Source organism: Vombatus ursinus, unplaced genomic scaffold (assembly GCF_900497805.2).
Source record: "Vombatus ursinus unplaced genomic scaffold, bare-nosed wombat genome assembly UNPS02005659.1, whole genome shotgun sequence".
NCBI classification, from domain to species: domain Eukaryota; kingdom Metazoa; phylum Chordata; class Mammalia; order Diprotodontia; family Vombatidae; genus Vombatus; species Vombatus ursinus.
Window position 1 is genome coordinate 5,426,923 of NW_020945437.1, and position 27,151 is coordinate 5,454,073.

A 27,151-nucleotide genomic window follows, 5' to 3' on the forward strand; every position below is an offset into this window, starting at 1 on the left:
GATAGATAGATAGATAGATAGATAGATAGATAGATAGATAGATAGATAGATAGATAGATAGATAGATAAATAGATAGAGGGCACAGGGTAGGTTGAAGATGAAGGGGTGATATCTGGAAAATAAAATTAAGGGGTGAAAGAGGATTACAGTGGGAGAAAGAGAAAGGGAGAGGTAGAATGGGGTAAATTATCTCACATGAAACAGATAAGAAAAGACTTTTACAGTGGAGGGGAATTAGGAGAAGGTGAGAGGGAATGAGTGAAACTTATTCTCCTAAGATTTGGCTTAAGGAGGGAATAACAAACACAAATGGGTACGGAAATCTATCTTACCCTACAGAAAAATAAGGGAGGAAGGGAACGAGAGAGCAGAGAGAAGATAGAGGAAAGGGCAGATTGGGGAAGGGGATAATCAGAAGGAAACACTTCTGAGGAGGGACAGTGTCAAAAGAGAGAATAGAATAAATGGGGGGTAGGATAGGATGAAGGGAAATATAGTTAGATTTTCACAACATGACTACTATGGAAATGTTTTGAGTGGCTACACATGTATAACCTGTATTGAGTTGCTTGCCTTTTCAATGAGGGTCAGTGGGGAGAGAGGAAGGTAGAAAATTTGTAACCCAAAGTTTTAAACACACATGTTAAAAATAGATAAAAAGAGGAAGAAGAAGAGAGGGAGAAAAGAAAAGAAGGGAAGGTGCTAGAGAAGGAAGAAAGGGAGGGCCCTATAGAAGAAAGGGAAGGAAAGAAGAAAGGGAGAGAAGGAGGGGAGGAGGAAGGGAAGAGAGGGAGGGAAAGAAGGAGAGAAGGGACAGAAAGTGAGAAGGAAGGAAAGAAAGAAACAGGGAAGGAAGGAATGGAAGGAGGGGAAAGGGAGGAAGGGAAGGAAAGGAGAGAAAGAAGGGACAGGGAAAAGTAGGGTGGAAAAGACAGGAGGGAACAAAGGAGGGAGGGAATAAAGGGAGAAAGGGAGAGAAAGAAAGAAGGAAAGAAAGGGAGGGAAGGAAGGAAGGGAAGGAGGGAGGGATGGAGAGAGGGAAGGAGAAGGGATGGAGGAAAGAAGGAGAGAGAGAAAAGAGAAGAAGGGATTGTGCTAGGGAAGGAAGGAAGGGAAGGCATCATAGAAGGAAGGGAAGGAAAGAAGAAAGGAAGGGAGAAAAGGAGGGAAGGAGAAAGGAAAAAGAGAGGGAGGGAAATGGAAGGCAAGAAGGGAATGGAGGGAGGGAAGGAAGGAAGGAGTGAAGGAAAGAGGGAGGAAGGAGGGAAGGGACAGAAAGAGAGAAAGAAGGAAAGGAAGAAACAGGAAAGGAAGGAATGGAGGGAGGGGAAGATAAAGAGGAAAGGAAAGAAGGGAGGGGAGGAAGTAAGGAAATGAAGGGGGGAAAGGAAGGGAGGAAAAGACAGGAAAGAAAGGAGGAAGGGAATGAAGGGAGAAAGGGGGAGAAAGAATGAAGGAAAGAAAGAGAGGGAAAGAGAGAAGGAGGGAGGGAGGGAAGGAAAGAAGGAAGGAAGGAAGGAAAGAAAGAAAAATACTTATTGAGCACTTATTATGTGACAAGCACTGTTGCTAAGTCCTGGGGATGTAAATACAGGCAAAATGAACGTCCCTGATCTTAAGAAACTTAAATTCTAATGGGGAACAATAATGCTCAAAGAACCTACTTCACAGTGTTGTGAGGAAAGCACATTGTAATGTCAGTGAGTCTACATTTAGAAAGCAGTTCTTTGTGATCTCAGTCTCACTTCCCTCTGTTATTTCTTCCTTCATTTTTTGCCCCTTTTTACTCTTGTGGACTTCACAGACAGCAGGAAGAAGACTTTTTGATCCATTGTATTGCTGATTCCATTTCCTGGATCATTAATTATGGTTGATAGTGAAAACATGGGTTTGGACAATTGTAAAAAAGTAATTATTTACCATCTGCTGTAGGTTTTCTTCACCTGTAATTACTTAAGAGTGAAATTAATCATAAAGTAAAGGTAATTATAGCAGGAAAGCTAATGGCAAAAATTGTCAGACAGCAGAACCTATCACTGAGCAGTTATGAGACTATCTTTAAAAAAAAAAAAGTAAAAACGTACAAAAAAAGTAGAATTGGCCAAATGGAAAAGTAGGTGCAAAAGCTCACAGAAGAAAAAAAAAATAATTGGAATAGGGCAAATGGAAGTTAATGACTCCATGAGACATTGAAAAACAATCAAACAAAATCAAAAGAATAAAAAATATAGAAGAAAATGTGAACTATCTTAATGGAAAAGCAATTGACTTGGAATACAGACCCAGCAGAGATAATTTAAAAAAAAATGATTGGACTATCTGAAAGCTATGATCAACAAAAGAGCCTAGATATCATCGTTCAAGAAATTATCAAGGAAAACTGCTCTGATATTCTCACATCACAAGGTGAAATAGAAATTGAAAGAATCCACTAATCATCTTCTGAAGGAAATCTTCAAAATAAAAACTCCCAGGAATATTATAGCCATATTCCAGAGCTCCCAGGTCAAGGAGAAAATACTGCAAGCAGCCAAAAATAAACCATTCACACATCACGGAGCCACAGTGAGGACAGCACAATATTTAGCAGTTTCTACATTAAAAAATTGGACAGCTTGAAATATGGTATTTTGGAAGGCAAAAGAGCTTGGATTACAACCAAGAATCTCTTATCCCACAAAAATAAGTATAATCCTTTGGGGATAAATTGGATATTTCACAAAATAGAGGACTTTTAAGCATTCCTGATGAAAAGACCCAAGTTGAGTAGAAAATTTGACTTTCAAGTACAAGACTAAAAAAAAAGCATAACAAGGTAAACAAGAAAGAGAAATGTAAGAGATACAAAGAGGTTAAACTGTTACATTCCTGTACAGGAAAATGATATTTGTAATTCCTAAAAATTTTCTCATTATTAAGGCAGTTAGATGGAGGATGCATAGACAGAAGGTATGGGTGTGAACTGATTATGATGGGATGATTATTTTTTAAAATAAAATTGAAATGAGAAGGAAGAATGCATTGAGAGAAGGAGAAAGGGAGAGTAGAATGGGGTAAATTATATGACGTTAAAAAGGTACAAAAGATATTTTATAATGAAGGGGAAAATGGGGGAAATGGAGCGGGTGAAGCACATGAACCATACTTTCATCAGAATTGGCTCAAAGAGGGAATAACATACACACTAAAGTTGGGTGTAGAAATCTTTATCACCATACAGGAAAGTAGGAAGGGAGCCTATAGGTAGGAAATCCCCTCTACCAATGCATGCCAGCAAATATTCTTCAATTTACCTTCTAAGTGAGTTGCTTGGGATACTTGGATTTTTAAATAACTTTCCCAGGCTAACATGGTCATTTGTTGTCAAAAGTGGAACGTGAGTACCATCCTGACTTTTGAAGAGGGAGAGAGAGAGAGAGAGAGAGAGAAAGGGAAAGAGAGAGAGAGAGAGAGAGAGAGAGAGAGAGAGAGAGAGTTTTGGATTGTATTAATATTGTAATATTAACTTAAGAAATCATTTCTGCATCAAGGAGCCATGTCTTGTCAAAGTAAATGAAAAGCAAGTATGAGGGTGGAAGGTGGGGATAGCAAGATGAAAAAAGGGAAAGAAATCATGCAAAGAAACTCAGACTAACAAAGGAAAAATCTCATTAATTTGAGAAATTATGATGAGAAGAATACAGCCAATTTTTAGTATAATATGCCAGGGGTCCTAAGGAAATTTCATCATTTGTGGTCCCTTATCTGATTCAGGAGAAACGTGCTTAGGATGTTATGAATAAAATTATCAATTATAGAATATTACAACAACCCCACTGTACCACTCATATCTCAAGCAAAGCCATGCTTTCCAGGCAGTTTTGCATGCTTGGTGCTACACATTTCATGTTTCCATGGTAGCAGGACGTCACAGTTCCTTAATTCTTAAGTTGTCCACAGTATTTTAGATCATTAAGTTAATGAAGATAAAGTTGCTCTGTTTTTATTCCTATTTCTTTTTCCCCTTTTTTCAGGCCATCAAAACAGGTTTCATAAAAACTAAATGTCAGTTTCATTTGCATTTTTTAGTGCTGTCTTTGTTTTTTTTTTTTTTTGACTGAGAATTGACATTTTTTTTAGTTTAAGGAAAGATGCTTTGGAAAGTCTACAACAACTGAAAAAAAGATGTTCATTCCAAGGTTCTGAGTTTTAATGAACAAGGAAGATCAATTTTTCTCATCATTTGAAACACGCATAAAAATAGTTGCCATGGAAACTAAATAGGAGCACATGGCACATCAAAAGATCAGAAGAGAGGTCTTGAATGGGGGATCTGAGCCTTAAATTTGATACTTTGTTATAGATTTTGATTATCATAGAATAATTGCATTTTTGTACAATTTGCAAATTTGTTATGATCACCCAGCTATAGCTTTGATTTTTGTTAACTCTTTTCTTTCTCTTTAATGCCATTTAAAACTGTTATTTATGAGCATCAAGGTGCATGTTAGGAGAAGAAAAGTTGAATTGGAAGAAACTTCTTTGACTTATTTTGACATTTACTTTTTAAGGAATAAGAAAATGAGATCTTGTCTTTAGTTGAGAGCTGATTTCTTAGCTATTATGGAATACCAATGACTTGGCATGTAACATCTGGGTGGGCAGGCCGTTAGGAGAGGGTGTCATAGTGACTTGCTAATGACTGAATTTATAGACCAAAACAAAAAAAATAGATAAACTATCAGGAACACAGGACACTTAGGGCTTGAGCTTCTAACTTGAATCTTGGAAGGCACAGCTTATAATCATACTATTATTGTTATCATTAAATATATTCTTATATGCCCATTTATACCCTGTGAAAATAGGGTGGCCAGATATGATTACCACTTTCTGGAAATTTGTAATATAAAACAGATATCTAAGATGTGGATAAAGCAAATAGAGCAAAATTATAATTCAAATAAATACTTGGTGCTTCTGTTAACTGAGATTATATATCAATATAATGGGTTTGATGAAACCCTCTTCTTGTCTTTCAAAGTCTTTAATAACCTAGCCTTGCCCCTACCTTTCTAGTCTTTGCCTTCTTCTTTACACATACTTTTTATTCTAGTGACACTAGCACCCTTACATTTCATGCACAAGACACCCAACTCACAGCTCTGGGAATTTTCTCTGGATGTACCCTATGCTTAGAATTATTGTTCACTGGTTTCTCTGGTTTCCTGTAAGTCTCAATTAAACAATGCTATCTTTTACAAGAAGTCTTTCCCAGCCCTTCTTAATTCTAGTGCCTTTCCTTTCTTAATTATTTCCTATTTATCCTGTATGTAGCTTGTTTGTACAAATCCATTTGCTTGAACTCCTTGAGGGCTGGTATTGTTCTTTGCCTTTCTTTGGATGTTCAACAGTTAGCATAGTGCCTGGCACATAGTAGGTATTAATAAATGTTTATTAACTGACAAGCATGTCTTGATCAACTAAGATGGTATCATTTATGTGGAAGATGGTGGGGACCTGCTTTTGGGAGATACTAGTGGTCCATGTGTGGACATTGTGCATTGGCTTGCCTTGTGGTTAGGAGCAGCCTTTTTCCATTAGCTATACAACTGGAACTTTTTTTTTGTAAAATGAACTGAACAAGGTTCTAAATGAGGAACTGAATAAACATAATGTGTTTTTTATTTCTTGCATTTCATTATAATGATGAAGGATTCCTTCACTCAGAACAGGTGACATCATACATTAAGGAAGAAGGGCCTGGTTAGTTCAATGTTAACTACAAAACATATTACATTTCCAGCCTTGTGCTCAAGAATCTTTATAAAATTAATGTTGACTTCCTTGCTTTAGTAGGTAGGGTATAAAGACCATCACTGAATTTTTCTTGGATGATTGAATATCTTGTGGATACCTTACCATCATTGCAAAGGCAGTATATACCTTGAAAATTTTGTTTTGGTAACACTGATAGATTATATATATACATATATATATATATATATTCATTGAAGACATATGCACAAAATAAACTAAGTTATTTGAGGGTCATATTAAATCAAGTTCTAGTCTATTGAAGTTGTACAATAATAAAACTGGATTAAATGATCTCTAAATTCTCTGCAGTATTAACGTTCCTATGATGGTGTGTACAAATCTAACCTGTTAATAAGTAAATATGTGATTGAATATACATGACAGAAAGGCAGTGTTAGAAGGATAGTAGACATTTACATTTCTTAGGATGTCAGGACATCCAGCTAGTTTCTTTGGAGGAATCAACCTTGCATATCAGTGCAATACTTATGTTCCTTACTAAAGATATCATGTATATGGAAATAATTCCCACATCCAAGTGACATCAAAGAAGTAGAGGAATGCTACATATATTTCAGCTTCTGATAGCTTTTCCTCTTTAAGGAGGAGGAAGCAGCATACCTAATACATCTTAGCCCACTGTTGAAAGTTTGCAGTGCCAACAAATGTATTTAATGGAGCAAAATGTCCTGTTGCTTCAAGACTTGAGCTTGTATATTGATCTTACTTCTCTGGGTTTGCTCATCTTCATAATATTCCTATTTTTTGCAAAGCAACTTGTATTCTTTCTTCTTTCTTTGATACTTGGAAGTTATCATGACTTCCTAACTACTGTTTCCTCTGAAGTCTTCTGATGGGGATCTCTGTCAAGATTTTGAGATTAAGTGATGGATTTACATTTTTATCCATTTTTTTTCCTGTATGGTTCTGGTAATTTTACCTAAAACCTTCCTCCATGCACCAAATAGCTCTTCTTGACATCCATGCTGGGCACTTAATCATGAACTCTCACCTATCCATCATTAATAATTGCAATATTGTAACAAATGGAATTTGATTCTAAGGCAGAATAGAGTCTGACTTATGTAAATATGGGTGAGCAGCTCACAGTCCATTAAAAGCTGACAGGCAAAGTTATATGTCATAGATCTTGAATTTTGCAATATTTAGGGAAAATTAAGGTACTTTGAGTCCAAGGATACATAGTTCAGGTGTCTAGATGGTCAGGATTAGCTTTCCAAATTAAATGAACAATGCTATAAGTACTTTGTATATGTCTGGCTCTGTGTTTGATACTGAAGATACAAAGAAATAACTCTTGCCCTTATGAAACTTACATTTCAGGGAAGATGGAAAATTGACCCAACTCTCCTAAATTCCCCCACAATGTAAAACAACACCTCAAAGTGAACCTTTAGTAGCACAAATAATTAAAAGTTGGGATAAAGAAGTTGTCCCTGTAAGACAACTTGTGAGGATGTAGTAAAGACCTGACCTCTCAAGGTGGTGAGTTAATGTAATTGAAGTACAAATACCTCTGGGCAGATACTACTAAATCAATAAACAACAAGCCCTGGGAACAGCTGTGTAGGGTGGCAGCCTCATCTTCTGGAACTTTCACCTAAGGTAGAGTGTGAAGGTCAGGCAGCTGATCAGGGGAAGATTGAAGTGCGCTACCTTGGTGCTGGATGGTGGGCTGAGGAGTGCTGAACTGATGTGGTCCTGGGCAGTGGCTGGATGAGGAGGAGTGATCACGGATAAGATGAGTGTAGTGGCAGAGAAGTGAGGACCTCCTGGCTGTGACCACTGACAGAGTCCTTGGTTTTGGTTCCAGGGCAGAGGGGTGTGCTGAAGTTTGCAGCTGCGGGAAGGACTGCAGAGAACAAGAGCATTTGTGGTGACAGCTTTGTTGGGGGACCTGGTTGTGGCTCAGGGATGGAGAGGAATACTTGAAGTCAGGCACCTGATAGAGCTTAGAAAGCAACAACAACAACAACACACACACACACTACCTGAAGCCTGAGACATCTATCACACTTCAAGACAAGAACCCAACTTTAACACATATTTAACAGACAATAAATAAGATGTTAAAATGAGTGAGCAAAAGAAAAAAGAATCCAATCCTAGATAGTTACTATAGTGATAAAGATCTGGGTTTAAACTCAGAAGAAGACAGTGAAGTTTAAACATTTATTTCCATCTCAAAAAAAAAGCAAAAAAGGTCACAAACCTCAAAAAAGTTTTTAGAAGAACTTAAAAAGAACTTTAAAAATTAAAAAAGAGAAGTTGAGGAAAAATTAGGGGAAAGAAGAACAATGCAAGAAAATTAAGAAAATAAAATCACCCAATTGGAAAAAAATACATCCAAAAACTTATGGAAGTAAATAATTCCTTAAAAACAAGAATTGGGTAAGGGGAAGTTAATGACTTCATAAGACACCAGGGAAAAATAAAATGAAATCAAAAGAATGACAACAATTAAGAGAATGTAAAACATCTCATTAGTAAAACAACTGACCTAGAGAACAGATTGAGGAGAGACAATATAAAAATTGTTAGACTACCTGAAAGTTTTGATAAAAAAGTGTAGACAGTATACTTCAAGAGTTTATTAAGGAAAACTGCCCTGCAGTTTTAGAACTCAAGGGTAAAATAGAAATTTTAAAAAATCCACTGATCACCACCTGAAAGGGTCCCAAGATGAAAAGTCACAGGAACATCATAGCTAATTTTCAAAGCTAACAGATAAAGGGAAGATTATATAAGCAACTAGGGAAAAATAAATATTGTGGAGCTACAGTCAGGATAACACAAGATTTAGCAGCTTCTACATAAAAAAAAAAAATCAACAGGAATGGAACAATGCATTCTGAAGAGCAAAGGAGTTGGGCTTGCAACCACCCAGGAAAGCAATGAGATAACTTGAATGGAAAAAAAATGGAAATTTGATAAAGGGCTTTCATTTATTTTTGAAGAAAAGAACAGAACTGAATGAAAAATTGGGCCTACTAGACTCAGGAGAGATGTGAGAAGGTAAACATTAAAGATAAATTATAAAGGACTTAATAAGGCCAAAATATTTACTTATATAGGAAAATTTTGGCTCTAACTCTTAAGAATGTTATCATTACTTGGGCATTTTGAATAAGCATACATAGATAAGAAGCTTGGGGTTGAGTTGAGTATGATGGGATGATTCTAAAAAAAATAAAATTGAACAGGGAGTGATAAATGGAGCAATTATCTCATGCAAATGAGCCATGAATGGAAGAACAGTTGCATTGGAGATGGGGTGTGTGTGTAGGGGGGGTGGGGGGGGGTGGGTGGAGAGCTGGTAGCGCTAGAATATTATTCTCATCAGAATTGGGTTAAAAATGGAATAACATATACATCTCAAAGGATAGAAAAGTCTTCTTAACTTACAGAGAAATAAGAGGAGATAGAATAAAGGAGGGGCTTTTAGAAGGATATATAGATTAAGAAACATGAGGGCAAGGGGAGAGAATAAGGTAGGGATTCTTAAAAGGATGGGTAAATTAAGGAACAGGATGGTAAGGGGAGAGAATAAGGGAAGGATTCTTAAAAGAGGGGAAAGGATAAGGGATGCATTCTTAGAAGAGTGGGTAGATTAAGGGATAGGAGAGTAAGGGGAGGATAAGGAAGGGATTCTTAGAAGGGGTGCAGATTAGGGAGGCAGTGGGTAGAAGTCAACTGGATGATTAAAGAAGGATAGAGTAAAAAGAGAGAAGAATAAACAATGAAAAAGATAGAATGGAAGGAAATGCACAACTAGTAATTGCAACTTTGCATGTGAATGAGATGAACTTACCTATAAAATGGAAATGGATAGCAGAATGAATTTAAAACCAGAATACTACAATATTTTGTTGACACATTTAAAAATGAGAAATACACATAGGGTAAAAATAAAAGACTGGAGTAGAATTTATTTTGCTTTAGCTGATGCAAAAAAAGAAGCGGGGGTAGCAATTATGATCTCAGGTAAACTTAAATCCAAAATAGATTTAATTAAAAGAGATAAACAGGAAAACTACATTATGATAAAAGTAGCATAGATATTGAGGTTATGTCAATTCTAAACCTATATGCACCAAATGCTAAAGCATCCAATTTTTTAAAGGAAAAATTAAATTAATTACAGATGGAAATCTATAGCAAAACTGTAATAGCGAGGAACTTCAAACTTCCCCTCTCAGACCTAGATAAATCTAACAAAAAAAAAAATAAGAAAGAAGTGAAGGAGATGAATAGAATTTTAGATACACTAGATATGATAGCTATCTGGAGAGAATGAATGGGAATAGAAAGGAATGCACCTTTTTCTCAGTGGTACATGCTACTTTTACAAAAGTTTGCCATTATTAGGGCACAAAAACTTTATAGTTAAATACAGCAAAACTAAATACAGGCTTTTCAGATCATAATGCAATAAAATTGTATTTTATAAGGGACCATGGGGATGCAAATTAAAAATTAATTGGTGCTATAAGAAATGATGAGCATTGTCATCTTAGAAAGGTATGGAAAGACTTGCAATAATGATTAAGAATGAAGTTAGCAAAACTAAGAGAACATTGCATACAGGTAAAGCAATAAATATTGTTTAAGAATGATTTTGAGTGACTAAATCATTTTGACGATTATAAATACACAAATTGAAAATAAAGGACATATAAAGAAAGACACTATCTGCATCCAGAGAAAGAACTGATAAATAAGAGTATGTATAGAGTATTTTTCCATAAATATACACACATGTATGATGTCTAATGGTAGCCATCTCTAGGTTGGTGGAGGGGAAATAAAGGAAAAAAAATAAGAAATTTACATGATAACTTTATTTTGTATTTAAAAAGAATCACAAGTTGTATGTTGCGGTTTTATATGCAATTGTCTTTTTTTTTATTATACTATGTTAAAGAAATGCTTGTTTTATTCCATAAATTAAAAATAAGATAAATTTAAAAAAAATAATTGGAGACTAAATAGCCTAATCTTAAGAATTAGTGGGTTAAAGAACAGGTCATAGAAGCAATGAATAATTTTATTAAAGAGAATAATAATAATGAAACAACATATCAAAAACCCATGGGATACAGGAAAAGCAGTAATCAAAGGAAAATGTATGTTTCTAAATGCTTACATAAATAAAATAGAGACAGGGCAGATCAATACATTGTCTATGTAATTAAAATAAGCCAGAAAAAGAACAAATTAAAAATCCCCAATTAAACACAAAAATGGAAGTCCTAAAATTTAAAGATGAGATTAATAAAATTAGATGTAGGAAAACCATTTAATTCATAAAACTAGAAGTTGGTTTTACTTTAAAAAAACACAATAAAATAGAGAAACCATTTGTTAACATAAAAAAGAGAAGAAAACCAAATTGCTAGTACCAAAAATGAAAAGGGGGTAAGTATCATTAATGAAGATGAAATTAAAGAAATTGTTAGGAGTTATTTTGCCTAATTACATACCAATAAATTTTAAAAAATAAGTGAAATGGAAGAATATTTTCAAAAAAATATATAAATTGTCTAGATTACAAAAGAGAAAGTAGAATACCTAAGTAAACCTATTTTTAGAAAAAGAAATTCAATGAGGTCATAAATTAACTTCTAAAGGAAAGCAAAACAAAACAAAACATCAGGACCAGATGAATTTAAAAGTGAATACGACCAAACATTTAAAGATGAACTAATTCTAATACCAATTTTTTTTTGGAATAAGCAAAGAAGGAGTCCTACCAAGCTCCTTTTAGAAAACAAATATGGGGCTGATACCTAAACCAGGAAGAACAAAAACAGAGAAAAAATATAGACCAATTTCAATAATCAATATGGATGCACAAAATAAATAAAAAAATAGCCAGGAGACTACAACAACTTATCTTTGGAATTTATACCAGGAATTCAGGGATGTCTTAACATGAGGAAAATAATAATATATTGATTAAATCAATGAAAAAAGTAACAAAAATCCTATGATTATATCAATGGATGCAAAAAAAGGCTTTTTTGACAAACTACAACACCCATTCCTATTAAAAAGCATTAGAAAGCATAGGTATATATGGATTTTTCCTTAAACTGATAAGAAGCATCTACCTAAAACTATCAGCAAGCATTATTTGTAATGGGGATAAGATAGAAGTCTTCCAAATAAGATCAAGAGTGAAATAAGGAAGTCCATTACCACCAATATTATTCAATATTGTATTAGAAATGCTAGTTATAGCAATAGAAGAAGAAAAGAAATGGAAATTGAAGGAATCAGAATGGGCAATGATGTAATAAAACTCTCCCTTTCTAGATAATATGATGATAGACTTGGAAAATCCTAGAGTTCAACTAAAAAGTTAGTTGAAACAATTAAAAAATTTAGAAAATTAGCAGGATATAAAATAAACCCACACAAATCATCAGCATTTGTATATATTGCCAACAAATCCCTGCAATAAGAGATAGTAAGAGATATTCCATTTAAAATAATTTAAATTCCATTTAAAATTCCATTAAAATAACTGTGGACTATATAAAATACCTGGGAGTATACCTGCCAAGACAAACCCAATAACTACATGAACATAATTATAAAACACTTTTATACAAATCAAGTCAGATTTAAATAATTGGAGAAATATTTATTGTTTATAGGTGGGCAGGGGCAATATAATAAAAATGGCAATTCTGCCTAAACTAATCTACTTATTCAATGCCATCCCAATTAAATTACCAAAAATATTTTATTGAGCTAAAATATAATAATAAAATTCATTTGGAAAATAAAAAGTCAAAAATATCAAAGGAATTAATGAAAACATGCAAAAGAAGGAGGCTTAGCAGTACCAGATCTTCAACTATATTATTAGGCAGTAATTATCAAAACCATAGGCAATGATTATCAAAATTATCAAAACTAGTACTGGCTAAGTAATGGAAATATGGATCAGTGGACTAGAGTGGACTAGAGTGGACTAGTACAATACACAGTATTAAATGATTTTAGTAACCTTGTATTTTACAAATGTACATATTTAAGTTTTAGGAATAAGAATAAAATATTTGGTAAAAAGTGGGTAAACTAGAAAGCTGTCTGGCAGAATTTGGGTATAGATCATATCTTACACCATTTACCAGGGGCCACCTCTAGTCATCTTGATCTATATGTTGCCACTAGACTCCAATGGCTCTGGAGGAGAAAGTGAGGCTAGTGACTTTGCATAGCCCTCCTCATTTAAATCTAATTCATTTGCAAGTCATGGCATCACCTAACTAATGTCATGATCATCTTCCAGAATGAAGGACAAACAAAAACAGCATTTACCAAGATAAAGTCAAAGTGGATCTGTGACCTTGATATAAAGGGAGACATAGTTAGAAAACTAGAACATGAAACACATTACCCATCAGACTTATGGATAGAAGAAGAGTTTATGAATAAACAAGAGATAGAGAGCATTATGAGTTGTAAAATAGATAATTTTGATGATATTAAATTAAAAAGGTTTTGTACAAATAAAACCAAAGTAGCCAAGTTCAGAAGGAAAACAAAATGATTGAGGAGAAATTTTATAGATAGATTCTTAGATAAAGGTCATATCTCATATCTCAAATATATAGATAACTTTATAAAATCTATAAAAATACTAGTTATTCCCCAATTGATAGTCAAAAGAGATGAACAAAGTTTTTAAATGAAAAAATAAAAACTATATATAGTCATGAAAAATGCTCATATCATTATTTATTAGAGAGATGCAAATTAAAACAATTTTGAGATACCATCTCAAACCAATCAGATTGGCTAAAATGATAGAAAGGGAACATGACAAATGTTGGAGGGGATGTGGAAAATTGGGACTTTAATACACTGTTGGTGGAACTGTGAACTAATCCAACAGTTTTGGAAAGCAATCTTTCCCATTATGCCCAAATACTTATTAAACTACCTTTAACGCAGAAGTACCAATGTTAGATCTGTTTCCTAAGGTGATCAGGAAAAAAGAAAAAGAACCTATATGTTCCAAAATATTTTTAAGAGCTTTCTTTGTGGTGGCAAGGAACTAGAAAGTGAGGGGATACCAATCAATTAGAGAATGGTTAACCCAGTTGTGATGCATTATTGTGATGGACTACTATTATGCTATAAGAAATAATAAGCTAGTTGATTAAAAAAAAACATGGAAAGACTTTCATGAAATAATGAAAAGAGAAGTGAGCAGAACCAAGAGAACATTATGTACAGTAACAGCAATATTGTTAGAAGAATAATTGTGAACAATCAAATTATTCTGGGCTCTATAAATAATCAAATCAATTATAAAGGACCTAAGAAGGAAGATGCTACCAACCTCCAAAGAAAGAACTGAAAAATAGGAATATGTATAGTATGGTTTCACACATATTTGTAAATCTATGGCAAATGGTGGCCTTCTCAAATGCAGATTGAGGAGGGAGAGAGTCATTTTGGGACTTAAAATGTAAAAAAAAAAATAAATTAAATTTTTAAAAGAAACTTTTTTCCTTGGGGGGAATGGCATGCAAAAATACTAAACATATGCCAAATGAATTATAAGTAATTTTGGTGCAAGAAACACTGAACACTGGGTGCATCAGGAAATTTATCTTTCATGATACAGCTCTTGAGTAGAACCTTAAAAGTTGCTAGGGGTTCCAAGAGTTAGAGGTGAGAAGGGAGAATATTCCAGGCACAGGGGAAACAAAATATCATACAATGAAAATATTCAATAGGTCAGTTTCATTGGAATTCAAACTGAATGAGGGAAAATAATGTTACTTTAATCTAGAAAGACAGATTGCAGTGAGATTGTGTGGGATTTAAATGCCAAACAGAATAGTTTTATTTATCCTAGGGGCAACACAGAAATATTGAAGATTCTTAAGCCTGGGAGTAAAATGGTTAGACCCAATCTTTAGAATTCCCCCACTCTTTGAGAACTGTTCAAAGTATAGATGGGAATGGGGCAGGGTTCAAGGAAAGACTAGACATATTCAGATAAATTAAGAGGCTAACAAAGGAGTCCAGTTGAGAGGGCTGTGTGGATTTGAGTGATATTTTGAGAACTGTCAGCAAGACTTGGCAATTGATTCTATGTGGGTGGAAGAGCATTGAAGAAGAGTACGCAGAGTTGAGATGATTTCTAAAGCTTGCTAAATAGGATAATGTTGACATAAATGGAGAAGATAGGAGAAGAGCCACTTTTAGAGAGGGAAACAATGAGTTCTATATTAGACATGATCATTTTGAGATGCTAATGGGACAGTCAGGTGGAAATGTTCATTTGAGAAGTAGTTTATAACACTGGAGTTTAAAAGACACATAAGGTATGGATATGTATGTTTGGGAGTCATTTGCAAAGAGGTGATAAAAGCAGCTAGACAGTACAGTGGGCCTTGGAGTCAAGAAGATGTGTTCAAATCCAGTCTCAGTCATTTACTAGCTGTGTGACCCCAGGGAAGTCATTTCATCTTTCTGTGCCTATTTCCTCATCTGTAAAATGGAGACAATATCAGCACCTACCTCCCAGGATTGTTGTGATGATCAAATAAGACAATATTTGTAAAGTACATTGCAAACCTTGTGCTATATAAATGCTAGCTGTGATTACAGTTGAAGGAATAGAATATGATGAGTTCAAAGATAGAGACAGACAGATGGAGACAGAGAAATCTATCTATCTATCTATCTAGAAAGAGAAATAGAGACAGAGACAGAGAAAGACAGAGAGAGACAGAGAGAAGGTGAAGAAGAGGGGCTAGGACAGAACCATGAGAAATACTTAATTAAATATAGAGAGCGGGGCATGAAAGATGATGCAGAAATAAAAGACAGGCAACTGTCAATAAGCAGTTGCTTCTTTTAGTTATAAAGAATTATCTATATGACAAAGCAAGCACACTTTTATTTTCTAAAGGTCAGTTTTATTCCCTGGTGAGAATAGGTATCCTGCATTGAGCCAGAAAGAAAAGTACAGGAGCATAACATGACATGTAAATTCAACAGATTACAAGTTCTTTTTAAATTGCACTGATAATATTTTGTCTTGGAATGAACTGTTGACTTTAGAGTAATAAATTACTTTTAAGAAAAGGAACCATTATATGACAACAAAATTCTCTCCAATCACTACAGTTATGTAATGTTAGATACCAAAGCAGTAGAGATAAGTCTCTTCAAGATAAAATGTGTCAAAAAATAGTTACAATAGGACATTATTGTCTTTCATGTATACAGTACCTTGTTTCCAGGGTTTATTTTAAACAATGATTCTGAAGCTCTACTTGGAAGAATGAGGAGCAGCTGAGTAATTTAAATGCCATTTAAAGGTACAACATAATGTTGGTGTCATATATATCTATTTCTGAATATGGATGGGGGAGGGGAAATCCTTGCCTTTGCCAAATGGACTGAAAAAGATTTTTTATGAGATCCAAGTAGGAATTTATATGTATTTTCTAAAAGGTGAGTGTTTTTCCAATTCTGATGAATTCGCATTCAAAGTCTCTAAGAGTCTGCTGCTTATGTATGACATTTTGGTGTAACCTAAAAATGATGTTACCTAAAAATGGGGGAAATGACAAACCAAATGACAGAATAAATAAATAAGCCAATCCAAAGAGCTTGTGCTTCTTTCATTTATTATCCTCATTATCTTTTGGGTATATAATTAAGGAATCATTGAAGTTGAGTTTGGACATAGGGGAAACAGATATGTTTTAAGATTCATTAAAAATGAGTTGAGACCTGGGTTCTGAAGTACATTTGTTGTATGACCTTATGCAAGAAACTTATCTTTCTGAGTTATAATTTTCTCATCTGTAAAGCAGGAATATTTTTTAAAGTAAAGTTTTATTGATGTTTTGTTTTGGCATGGCCCAAATTTCCCAATATATCCTTTCCCCTCTTCTCCCTTAGAGCTATTCTTTATAAGATTTTAAAATCAAAAAAGAAGAGAAAAACATATCAACAAAATCAGTCAGTACTTAAAAAAAAAACCTGACATATCTGCAATGTCTCACACCAGTGGACCCTTGAGCTCAGCAAAGGAGTAGAGTGTATTTCTTCTTCAACTTTTTTTTTTTGTTTTCTGTGATTTTGTATCATTCATTTTAAATTATTATGTGGTGGTTGTTGTAATAGTAGCTACTAAAATCTAGATGTGTTACATTCTACTCCTTCCTCCGGGTTCTACCATAACATTGGGTTTTGTTTGGCTTGGGGAGGTGCCCATTCTTTCTGTCATTGCTCCAGTTCCTATTAATGGTATTCTAATTTATGTGCCCCTTGCATCCCAGTTCCATTTAACCACTTATCAATAAGATTAGCTTTTACAAAGGAATATTTACATAAAATGTATAGCAAGAACAAACATACAAATTGCCCCTCCTTCCAAACCTGATGGCTATAATTCCCCCTACACCTTAGTTTCTAGGGAGGGGAAAGAAATTAAGTTCATGGCTTAACTCAGTTGCTATATTGCACAGTGCCCCCAAATTCAAAGTCCAAAGTCCCCTACCCTAGACTTGTATCTTAGCAGCCTCACTTCTCAGCACTTCCCTGCAAGGCTAGCAGCAACATTCAGCCTGGAATCCCACAACCAATGTTGCCATGATTAGAATTCCCAGGTCCTGAGTCTACTATGGAGAATTCATACACACACACACACACACACACACGTGCACACACACACACACACACCCCAAAACCCCAAGCCTGAATCTTGGGCTTAAGGGGGCAAAAGGAGAAGGTAACACTTCCTCCCAACTTAGTATGATTCCTAATCTTCACTTCAACAGGACCCATTCTAATTGCCTGTTCAATCTATCAGTTTTAAAGATGCAGCCTATTCAAGCTACAAATCTAATGAAAACAGACTGTTCCCACCCACATGGTAGTGGAAAGCAGAATGTACCCAGAAGAATGTACCTGGCATCTTCACATGAGTGCCTCCATCTGAGGTGATCTAGGCATGCACAATTCCCATTTTACTATTGTAGGGAGCTGGCTGATAAAAATAAACACTTTGATGACAACTTCTGGGTTATGGACTTGAATGTCTATTAATTTAACTAAACAGTTCGATTGATCGACCTTAATACTTTATAACATATTTTGAAGCCTAAAAGTACTATTCCCTTTTCATCTCTACTCATTTCATTATTTCATTTGATATTCAAAATATTTTATTTTTCTGAATACATTTTGTATTGTTTTATCAATTTCTGTAAAATATATGTTTCATAATTTGTTACAAAAATGTAAATTAAGGTTAGAAGTATTATCTTTTTTTTTCATATTGGCATAGTCCAACCATGAGAACAAAAGTTTTTTGTTTCTAAAAGATAATTTTGTAAATTAATTTATATAAGAAAATTTTTGTGCTTTGGTAATTCCATCACCATATATTTTATATATTTTGGTGTTTTTTTTAAATAGGATGTCCCTTGGTATCAGCTTTTGGATTTTGTTATTATTATGTAGAAATGCTGTTAGGGTTTATTTTGTAGCCTGCACCATTGCTAAAGCTATTAATTGTGTAATTAGTATCTTTACTGACTTCCTAGGATGTGCTAAGCAAATCAATATATCATCAACAAATAGGCATAATTTTACCTCTTGTTTACTTATCTTGATTCCTTTAATTCCTTTCTGTTACTTCTATTGCTAGCATTTACAGAACTATATAAAATAATACTAAAGAGAGTGAGTATCCTTGATTTATTCTTGTATTTATTAGGAAAGGTTCTGGTGCATCCCCATTGTATTTCATACTTTCTTCAGATTTTAGATAAATAATATTAATGGCATTTTAAATGGTCCTTAATGTCTATGCTTTGTAGTACTTTTAGCATAAATGAGATTTGTACTTTGTCATAGGCACTAATCTGTTGAAAAAAATCTGTATTTTTGTATTTTTAAATGATGTAGTTCATTGAATGATTCTTGAATCCCTATTATAAATCCAAATTCATCATAATGAATGATTTCTTGGATAAATTGATTTTATCTGACAGAATTTTACTTAATTTTAAGAATCTGTATTCATTAATGTTATTAGTCTATACTTCTGTGCTTAGGTATTAGAATTATACTTGTTTTATAAAAGGAAAATGGTAGAATATTTTCTTAAATTTTGAGAAAAAATTTAGCATTAGTATTAATTTAGTATTAGTATTTGTATTATTATCAGTAACATTATTATCAGTATTATTAAATTAGTATTAAATTAATAAAATTAGTATTAATTAATTTAGTAATAGCATTAATTGGTAGTAATGAGTATTAACCTTAATCAATTAAGTTTGATAGATTTCTACTGTGAATCCATCAGGACCAATAGTATTTTTATTTGGAAGTCCTTTACAGCTAATTCTACTTCTTTTTCTGAGATTAGATTATTGAAGAAGTCCATTTGGTTTATAAATTTGGGGATTTTTTAAAATATTTCTGTATTTATTTTGTGTTCTCATTATTTGTTAGCATATAAATGTATAAAGTTGGTTCTGGCATTTTAAAAAATTTCTTCTGGCACTGTTGTAATTTCACTCTGTTCATTTGCTATTTTGCTAATTGGATTTTTCCCCCTTCTTTTAAATCAGATTGGGTAAAGTTTTATTAATTTTATTAGCATTTTCAAATAACTTTAAATTTTCTTTATTATTTTACAGTTTTTAAGCAAATTATTTATTCTATTTGTACTTCTTTTAGACTTATTTCTTGGCTTTAAATTTTTTAATGCATATTCAATTTATTAATCTTCTCTTTTTATATTTTATTTTATTTTATTTATACCTGATTATTGCTTTAGCTTCAACCTAGTTATGTTGTTTGATAGTTATAATATCTTTTAATTAATTGTTGTTTCTACAATTCATTCTTTGACCCAATCATTATGCATAATTTCATAGGAAAGACCCCACTTGGGTCTGTGTCTTTTCTTTGTGATCTCTGAACTGATTGCTATTTTTGTTGTATCATATTTTTACTAATTCTGCTTTTTTCATTCATCTGCACTGGCTCTGTTGCCCTAATACATGGGCATTTTAAAAAAATCCATGTGGTGCTGAGAAATATGTATATTCTTTAGCTGTCTACTTTTGAAGGTGTCACAAGTCTTTTAGCTCTAGTTTCTCCAGAAAGATTATATATATATATATATATATATATACATATATATGTATGTATATATTTCCCTTTTGTTTATATTTCCATTAGACTTGTCCCAAACTGAGAGGACATTGAAATATTCTACCTTTATTACATTCTTGTCTATGTCTTCTTGTCATCCAGTTGATTTATCCTTAATGAATTTATATAACAAGGTATTTAAAGCATAAACACCTGATATTGATCTGTTTTCTATGGTTCCTTTTCACATTAATGAATTTTCCTTGTTTATTTCTTTTGTATTACAAATGTCCATTTTTGCATTGTCTGACAGAGTGATTGCAATTCCTTTTACAGAAATTCACATGATGGGGCAGCTAGGTGACACAATAGATAGAGCATCAGCCCTGAGTCAGGGGGTCCTGAGTTCAAATCTAGTCTCAGACCAGACACTTAATACTTGCTAGCTGTGTGACCCTGAACAAATCACTTAACCCCAATTGCTTTGCCAAAAAAATTCACATGATTCAAAATAAATTTTGTTTCAGGTCTTCATTTCTATTCTGTAAATATCTTTGTTTCTTAGGTATGTTTCTTCTGAGCAACAGATTATGGATATTTTTTCTCATCCAATCTGCCACAATTTTTCAAGGCATTGGATGGTTTAATCTTTTCACATTTAGAGTTGTGGGATTTGTATGTATATTTTCCTCCATTAGTCTACATAATTTTTTTTTTCCAAATTCAGATTTTCCCCCCTCTTTCTTGGTAAACACAATACTTCATTTATTTTAGGTTCAACTGCTGTAAAGGAACAATATTCCCACTATCTCTCTTTCATTTACCCTGAAATTCTCCTTCCTTTCATTACCTTTTCACCTAGGTTTAGATATTTTCTTAACTTATTAGTTCTTTTTTTTCTTCCTTCCTTTTATATAATTATTTAATGAGATTGCCCTCTAAGTTAAATAATCCAGTAAGATTCTATTTACTCTCTCCCCCTTCAAATTGTTGTACCTCAGTTGTTATTTGTTTTCTGAACTTTTTCAAAAGAATTTTCCTTCATTCTATTCACTATTTGTCTTCCCTTTTTACTCATTGTAAACTATTATTCCTTGTTTCATTGTGCTTATACTTACTAGTCCTTCTTTAATCACTGTGTTCCTTATGTAATTAAAGATTATAAGGTACCTATTTTGGGCTACCTCTCCTAAATATTTCCTATGTAATTTCCTGGTAGATGTTATGACTTGGTCTCCCTTTCCTGTTGTGACTCATTCTTAGAAATACCAATTCATGTAGGTGATAAAGATGATATTGTTCCATGGTAGGAATGTTCCTGTGTTCCTGATTGTACAATTCATTAACTCTTTGTCCTATCTCTGGTAATTTATTTTTGTCATTTACCATGAAATTTCCTATTCTAGGCCATCTCCTCCCTCTTGGTCAGTTGCCCCCAGGAGCTCTGATGCTCCTTCTGAGGCTTGGAGAAATACTGATTATTTTTGCTTTATCTTGCAATAATATTCATAGATATCTTGACCATTCAGCTGATCTGGAGACTATATTTCATTTTGTTACTAATATCTTTAACTGAGTTTTCTTTTCTGAAATCTTTGGTAATTTCAGTCTTTTCTCCCCCTTACATTCTTCTATTGCTCACTTTCTGTTACTTTCCTATTTGAGTGTGGTTTCCTTGGAGCTGGGCCTCAATGATACTTCAGCCTCATCCCACATTGGACAATTCTCATTTCATAGTCCTTAGTCTCTGCCTCACATGACTATTGGAAGGACAATACTGACCCCGGCTGGATTCTGGGCCCTTTGCTGCAGGTATGTCTCCCACATACTGGTTGTGTCTAGTAAAGTCTCTTAGCTTCTCAGCACTCAAAATTACTATCCAAAATTGTTTTACAGAAAATGCTGCAATGAATTACAGGGTCAGTCCTCATTATCTCTATAATATCTGTTTTAACCACATCTTCTACAAAGACTGCATGCTATTACTATCTTTTTAAGAGCTAAGAAGTTAGGAGTTACAGTTCTAATTTCTGTTCTATGAAGTGCTTCTTTTTATGGAATTAGGGATAGTCTATATGAATTTAGTTTTGATCTATAAAGATTTATGAGATAGACTATGGAGGAGAAAGAGAAAGTGCCAAAAACTTATTTTTCTTAGAACTGTAAGTTTTTATTTTACAAAGAAACATTATTTTGAAAAAAAATTATAAGGAGTAAATCTTGAGAGTGACTATTAAGGTTAAGAACCTGAGAGAAGCTAAAGAGATTTTCTGTCATGGTTGGAGATAAGTTGGAGAGGTCAGAGAAAAAAAAATTGCCTCTTTCTTTATGGTGGTGATGAAGTGACCTTTTTACTTAAGAATCAATTGTAACCTTTATTTTGAAGAAAGCAGGAAGAAGATTCTTTTTTCATATTTTTCTTTTTTTTCTTTTATTATTTATTTTTAGTTTTCAACATTAATTTCCACAAGATTTTGAGTTCCAAATTTTCTCCCCATTTCATTCCTCCCCCCACTCCAAGACAGCATGCATTCTGAATACCCCTTCCCTTAATCTGCCCTCTCTTCTTTCCCCCCCACCCTGTTCTCTTATCCTCTTCCCCTTATATTTTCCTGTGGGTCAGGATAGATTTCTATACCCCATTGCCTGTGTATCTTATTTCCCAGTTGCATGTAAAAAATTAACATTTGTTTTTATAGCTTTGGGTTCCAAATTCTATCCCTTCCTGCCTCCCCACCCACCCTCATTGAGATGGTAAGTAACGCCATACAGGTTATACATGTCTAGTCATGCAAAACATTTCCATAGTAGTTATGTTGTGAAAAGCTAACTATATTTCCCTTCATCCTTTCTCACCTCCTGTTTATTCTATTCTCTCTTTTCACCCTATCCTTCCTCAGAAGTGTTTGCTTCTGATTACCCTCTCTCTCAATATGTCCTCCCCGCTACCATGGCCCCACTCTCTTATTCACTTCCCCCTATTTTCCTGTGGAGTAAGATAGATTTCCATACCCAACTGAGTGTGTACGTTATTCCCTCCTTAATCCAAATCCAGTGAGAATAAGATTCACTCATTCTCTCTCAACTTCCCCCTCTTCCACTCCACTGTTTTCTTCTCTGTTTTATGTGAGATAATTTACCTCATTCTACCTCTCCCTTTCTTCTTCTCCTAGTATAATCCTTTCTCATTCCTTAATTTTATACTCCAGATATCACTGCTTCATCTTCAGCTCATCCTGTGCCCTCTACCTACCTACCTATCTATCTATCTATCTATCTGTTTGTCTATACAAATAATTTTTCCCTCCAACTACCCTAATAATGACAAATGTCTCATGAGTTACAAATATCATCTTTCTATGCAGGAATGTAAACAGTTTAAACTTAATAAGTCCCTTATGATTTCTCTTTCCTATTTACCTCTTCATGCTTCTCTTGAGTATTGTATTTGAAAGCTGAATTTTCCATCCAGCTCTGATCTTTTTATCAAGAATGCTTGAAAGTCCTCTATTTCACTGAATGACCATTTTCCCCCCAAAGGATTATACTCAGTTTTGCTGGGTAGGTGATTTTTGGTTGTAATCCTATCTCCTTTGACCTCTGGAATATTATATTCCAAACCCTTTAGTCCCTTAATGGAGAAGTTGCTAAATCTTGTGTTATCCTGATTGTGTTTCCACAATACTCAAATTATTTCTGACTGCTTGAAATATTTTCTCCTTGACCTGGAAACCCTGGAATTTGGCTACAATATTCTTAGGAGTTTTCCTTTGGGGATCTCTTTCAGGAGGTGATTAGTGGATTCTTTCCATTTCTATTTTATCCTCTGGTTCTAGAATATCAGGGTGGTTTTCCTTGATAATTTCTTGAAAGATGATGTCTAGGTTCTTTTTTTGATCAGGGCTTTCAGATAGTTCAACAATTTTTAAATTATCTCTTCTGAATCTATTTTCCAGTTCAGTTGTTTTTCCAATGAAATATTTCACATTGTCTTCTACTTTTTCATTCTTTTGGTTTTGTTTTACAATGTCTTGATTTCTTATAAAGTCACTAGCTTCCATTTGTTCCATTCTAATGTTTAAGGGTATTTTCTTCAGTGGGCTTTTGGACTTCCTTTTCCATTTGGCCAATTCTGCTTTTGAAGGTATTATTCTCCTCATTGGCTTTTTGGACCTGTTTTGCCATTTGGGTTAGGCTATTTTTTAAGGTGTTATTTTCTTCAGTATTTTTTTGGGTCTCCTTTAGCAAGCTGTTGATTTGTTTTTCATAATTTTCTTGCATCACTCTCATTTCTCTTCCCAGTTTTTCCTCTTCTTCTCTTACTTGCTTCTCAAAATCCTTTTTGAGTTCTTCCATGGCCTGGGACTGCTTCATATTTTTCTTGGAGGCTTTGGATGTAGGAGCTTTGACTTTGTTGTCTTCTTCTGGTTGTATGTTTTGATCTTCTTTGTCACCAAAGAAAGATTCTATGGTCTGACATTTTTGCACAGTTTGCACATGATCCCAGTCAATTACTTGAATTTTAAACTCTTTGTTAAGGTAAGGGTCTGCTTCCAGTGTGGAGAATGTACTGTCCCAAGCTTTAGGGGTTTTGTGCAGATGTTTTCAGAGATACTTCTAGGGATCTGTAAATTTTCAGTTCTTCCAAGATTGTATGATCAAGGGTGAGGTGTTTACTCCTTTCTAGGCCTGTGTTCTGATCTGTGAGTGACCACAAGCACTCTTTTCTGCCTTGGAACTGTAAGGAGGATTCCTTCTCCACTGCCACTACAAGTTCCACATGCCAGCACTCCTCATCCCAGGACCACCACCCAGAACTGCAACCCAGATCCAAGCACGAGCAAAGCAAGAGAATCCTGCTTCAGCACCAGCAAAGAGATCCCTACAATCCCCCTCTGATCAGTCACTTGATTCCTCCTTATTCTGTGGGCCAAGAGTTCTGAAAACAGAAGCCATCCCAGGGCTGTACCAGGTCTGGAGCTGGGACTGTCCTTCTCTTTCACCATGGTCACAGACTTTTCCTCCTGATCTTCTAATTTGTCTTTGGTGTTTGTGGGTCAAGACATCTGGAAACCACCACAGCTCCCCTTGATTCAGTCCCCTGAGGCCTGCTCCAAGGATCACTGAGGCCTTGTCTTTGCTGGTGGGGCCCACGTTGAACTTAGATTCTCTCCCAGTTCAGCACAGTAGACCTTTCCAATCAACCATCCAGGTTGTCTTGGGGTGGAAATTTGTTCCACTCTGTCTCTTTGTGGGTTCTGCTGCTCTAGAGTTTGTTTAGAGCCATTTTTTTTTACAGGTATTTGGAGGGGTTTGGGAAAGAGCTCAAGCAAGTCACTAGTTTTACTCTGTCATCTTGGCTCTGTCCCTACCCAGCCTCATAAAGAGGATTCTTGCAAAGAGACTTTGATACCCTAAATAAACTAAATGAGGAGGCACTGAGCTTTCAGAATTGAATAAAAGTCATTTTAGTTACAGTTATAGTGACAGTTATGAGGTGATTATCAGAAAATTTTTGATCAGTCTTATCTTAGTTTTATTACTGATATAATCAATTAATCAATCAATATTTATTACATACCTTCTGTGTGCCAGGCACTGTCCTTATTAGTATCAGAATTAATCAATTTAGTTTTCAGGAATTTTAATATTTATTCAATCCAAGAAGATCAATAGATTCAAAGAGAAATATGTGTAACTACTACTGAAAAAGAAGGTTTCATGCATTTTGAAACAAAAAAAAAATTTGGTACCTTGGGGTTGGGTTTCTGAACTTAGTTGACTCAGGGAGAGATTTGTTTGAATCTAGTTGATTAACAAGGGAAATATTCAAACATGTTTCCTGAGTTGTATTGTATCTTCTTTAAACAATATATTTATTTATTTTTAGTTTTCAACATTCACTTCCATAAGATTTTAAATTCCACATTTTCTCCTTATCCCTCCCCTTCCCCTACTCAAAGATGCAATTTGATATAGGCTTTACATATAAATTCATATTAAGCCTATTTTCACATTAGTCATATTGTAAAGAGTTGTCCTGTATCTTGAGATAATAGATTAATAATTAAACTTATTATTAAATGTGGGAATGAATCAAGTAATGACTTAAAATATTTTTTGGTGACCAGTGACCCTGATACATGTGGATTCGTTCTTCTACCTTTGCTACATGTTGGGGCTTAACTAGGATTTTTTTTTTTCATAGGTATTTGGTCATAGAATCATGCTTTCAGAATGCTTGGCAAGATTAGTGACATTGATTTGCCTGTTCTGTTGTTTTATTTGATGCATATTAATTGAATTTAACTATTATTTCAATGTTCATTACTGTATAAATGCATGTTTAATGATTGGTTTAGGATAGTTGGTTTGTTAAGCATAAATTTATTGTAATTTTAAATATTGATATTTAATGTGGTTTATAATATTCAAAATTTGGAAATGTTTTGGGGTCTCTTTATGTTAGGATTTGACCTTGATAATAAAAACAAGTACAGTATAGGATTATTGAATAGAAATGTAAAAAAAATGTGATGGTATGTTTCATAGTAAGATTAGAGTTGGGGAGAGCACTCATTCAATATTCTATTAATTAATGATCTATTAGATAATGCATAAATACTAGATATACTGAAAGTAATTGAAAACAACTGGAAACTAATTTACATGTCCTCTTATAAAGAGGACTAAGCAGTATGGGAAAAAGAGGACCTCACAATATGGAAATTGAAGAGAATTTTAAAGTCAGAAAGTAACATCTCTCCTATGAAAAGGGTCATAGCTACCATCTCATAAACAACAAACAAGTAATTTATCTATATATGAATCTAGGGTAAGATAGCCAAAGTAGAACATGAAAGTATCTCCAGCAGGAAAGACTGTAGGAAAGTAAATTCTTGAAAAGAGAGATTCCCAATAGAGAAATCCAATCTTGACTAGTTCTAGGGCATCCTCTTGTGTATGAACTAAAAAAAGCATAGTATGAAAAACATGCTGATACAATAATAAAGATTTGAATACAAACATTATAAAGGGTATGTGGATAGATGAAACAGTGGATAGAATCATTTTGTGGAAATGAAAGTCCAATTATACAGTGGTCACAATTATCTTATATAATATTACCAGCAACACAGTTCAAAAGGAAGAATTATTTTCTGTTGCAACTAT